This window comes from Triticum dicoccoides, chromosome 1B (genome assembly GCF_002162155.2).
Source record: "Triticum dicoccoides isolate Atlit2015 ecotype Zavitan chromosome 1B, WEW_v2.0, whole genome shotgun sequence".
NCBI classification, from domain to species: domain Eukaryota; kingdom Viridiplantae; phylum Streptophyta; class Magnoliopsida; order Poales; family Poaceae; genus Triticum; species Triticum dicoccoides.
Genome location: NC_041381.1, coordinates 427789134 through 427793016, shown reverse-complemented (window position 1 = coordinate 427793016; position 3883 = coordinate 427789134).

The window sequence follows — 3883 nt, the reverse complement described above, 5'->3', positions numbered from 1 at the left end:
CGTAGGAGCAAACCCCGCCTCAAAGGGTGAAGCACAGCGGTTTTCCGAAGCGCCTGCCGCCGCGGCACCTCGTCAGCGGCCTAACTCCGGCGAAAACGCCATTAGGCACTAATCTAATGACCCTCTGGGTCACTTACATGTGGGCCCATGCCTCACTGACACTTTTTAGTTACGACAAATTTAGCACTAACAGTCTCTGTTAATTAACTAGGACACTGACATGTGGGGCCCACTATCAGGTTTAACCCTTGTTAGGCGTTGTTGACTGCTGACGCATGCATGACGCAGCGCTAATGCAGTTAATGTTTTCTGGAATTTAAATAAATCTAAAATGATTTATTTATTTCAGAAAATATCCAAAACATCTAAAAATCATATAAAATCAACCGTAACTCCAAATAAAATAATTTATATATGAAAAATGATCAGAATAATCCAATCTATCCATCTGTACCATTTTCATGCATGTTTGAACAACCTAAGGTTGCTGTATACGACAATTTGCATAATTGGCATTTAAATAAGCACATATGGAGTTTGAATTTCAACCCTTGGTTCAAACCAACTTCATTTAATCTGTTCTAAGTTGCATTAGCCAAAACACACTCATTTTGCCATGTCATATTCATGCATCATATTGTTGCATTGTATTGATTGTGTTCTTCCTTGTTTGCCGGTGTTTGTCCCCTCTCGATAGACGTGGTTCCGATGATGAGATCGATGACACCGATGAGGAGCTATATTATCTTCATAAGTGCCAGGCAAGCAAAACCCCCTTGTTCATTCCGATACAATCCCCCTCTCTCGCTTCTGCTCTCTTTTACTGCATTAGGACAACAACAATTCATCTGTTACGTGCTGCGGTAGTTGAACCCCTTTCCTCTGCATGACCTGTCATTGCCACAGTAAATAGATGAAACCCACTAGCATGAGTAGGAGTTGTTTGAGCCTTGATGTGCCTACTCATTCATGCTTGTTTGTCATGCCTGCTACTTCTTAGAGTTGAGTCAGGTCTGATTCATCGAGGATGAATTGGAGGTGTGTGAACATGTCCTACTGTGTGTGAGCTAAGTGTGTGAACACGATTTGGTAAAGGTAGCGGTGAGAGGCCATGTAGGAGTACATGGTGGGTTGTCTCATTGAAACCGTCCTCAGGAACTGAGTTCTGTGTTTGTGATCCATGAATAGTTACTACCACACATTGGGTTCCGGTAACTCGACCCCTCTCGACTTATTAATCAACTCGATCTCTGTCCAGGAGTTCCAACTAGTTTCTGGTGTTTGTAGGTAGTGTTAGTAGTCTACCAAGTGGCACCCAGTACAGGTGGGCTTGGGATAGACTAGGCACAGTGGCACGGTGTACCAAGTGGTACCCGGATGGTGGGCTTGGGAACCCTGCTCACATCGTTTGGGGCCGTGAGCGACACCCCGGCCGGATCTCCTTGCGGATGGAACCCGAATAGGCGGTAAACCTAGACGAGAGACTTGTGTGGTTAGTCAAGTCGTGGCCGACTCCCTCACCAGGCTTTTGCTTGAAGGTTGCCGAGATACACGATGTGTACATGGTGGTAAGTGGCGAGAGCGTGTGTGAAGAAGTACACCCCTGCAGGGTTAATATGATCTATTCGAATAGCCGTGTCCGGGGTAAAGGACTTCTGGGTTGCCTGTACACTTCATAGACAGGTGAAAGTGGATACTCTAAAATACGCAAGATAAGCGTGAGTGCTATGGATGGCGTTCTTGTAGGGAGACGGGAGCGGATCCATAGTGGTGTATTGATATGGTGAATATGTGGACTCGTGTGCGCCACCTCAAAAGAGTTACTTGCAGTCGTAGTTTAGGATAGCCACTGAGTCAAAGTTGGCTTGCTGCAGTTAAACCCCACCATCCCCTTTGTTGATACTGATGCATATGTAGTTAGTTCTGATATAAGTTTTTCTGGGTACATTTGTACTCACGTTGCTTAATTTATGTTTTTGCAGAGAGACTTCAGTCTTGCTAGTAGTTCAACATGGACTTCGACGTTTAGCTTGTTACCTCAGCTACGATCTTGTGCCCTCGGCAGGATCTGGTAGATAGACAGGCATCTCAGCCTTTTTCATTTGTAGATGTCTGTACCCAGACATGTTAAGCTTCCGCTTGTGCTTGACTTGTGTGCTCTGAATGCTGGGTCATGAGACCCATGTTTGTAATATCTCGCTCCTTGGAGCCTATTGAATAAATACTTTGAGTCGTAGAGTTATGTTGTGATGCCATGTTGTATTTGCACATATCGAGCATAATGTGTGTATGTTATTGAAATGCTTGGTATGTGTGGGATCTGACTATCTAGTTGTTTATCCTTGGTAGCCTCTCTTATCGGGAAATGTCTCCTAGTGCTTCTAGTGAGCCCTGGTAGCTTGCTACTGCTCCGGAACACTTAGGCTGGCCGGCATGTGTCCTTCTTCGTTCCTGTGTCTGTCCCTTCGGGGAAATGTCACGCGGTGTCTACCGGAGTCCTGTTAGCCTACTACAGCCCCGATTCTCCGGAGTCCTGCTAGCCCAGTTGCTACAGCCCGGATTCACTCGCTGATGACCGACACGTTCGTTGCTGGGTCATGTATGCATGTCCCTGTAAGTTAGTGCCACTTTGGGTTTACGACTAGCCATGTCAGCCCGGGTTCTTTGTCATATGGATGCTAGCAACACTATCATATACGTGAGCCAAAAGGCGCAAACGGTCCCGAGCCTAGTAAGGCGACACTCGTGGGAATACCGTGCGTGAGGCCGCAAAGTGATATGAGGTGTTACATGCTAGATCGGTGTGGCATAGGATCGGGGTCCTGACAGCTTTGGTATCAGAGCTTGACTGCCTGTAGGATTACCAAGCCAAACTGATCGAAGTTGAGTCTAGAAATTCTTTAGTTATATAAGGGAATTGATTGTGGGATGGAACGTAAGGCTCTTTTTACTCCTTATACCTTATGCCCTTCTCAGCAATTGTTGTTCAGGATCATCTTCAGAAGTGGTCCTACCATGGGTCCCATCCATTTCCGATGATAAGCAAAAGCATCCACTGCGTTGTCTTCAACAAGGTAGTCCACATCATCCGTACTAGTCCGAGTATGTCATCCCACCGAACTCTTCCAAATGATCATTTTTTATTTGCCTTAAGCCGGTATAAAGAGTTTCAATGATCTTTGAATCAAAGGCAATTCTTTTTGCCACTTAAGGGATGATTCCATGAGTCACCTCCTCTAAGATGTCTCATTATGGTATCATGGAAATTCAACTCCTCGCTATGTTGACAACCGTTCACCACCTTCTTAAGCGTGAAATTGTTGTTACCTAGTGAACCCTCGTCTGTCTCACCCCATTCCTTCAGATGTATGCTTCGTGTCTCAGCTCGAGAGAAGTGTCAATGTCTCACTCCAGGAGTTGATCCTGAGTTGCTCGATCTTTGAGAAGATCGATTCCTCTAGAGTTGTCCCTTTTCCTCTCGTTGTCATGTTGAATGGAGTTCTAAAAGCAAGATGTCAAGACCAAGATGATGCAATGAATCAACATTTTAGAGAAGAGCAATTGGATCATGAAGATTGTGTTAGTTTGTGTCCCCTTTATCCTCTTACCTCACGTCTTGAATCTCGGTACGAGATTCTTGTTTAGTGGGGGTGAGTTGTTACATCCCTAGTTCTGGTATGCTCTGAGCTAGCTAGTCATGTGTTGCATCATGTTTAAGTTCTTTTGAATCTGAAATGGGGATGTTCAAACCCTAGCACCAAATGAAATTCAAATAGGATCAAATAAAATCATTTTCAATGAATCCAAAATGTCCTTTGGAAAAGTTCATGATTTTTGATAAAGGTGAAAACCTCTAGCAAAAATGATGCACATATTTCTAGGC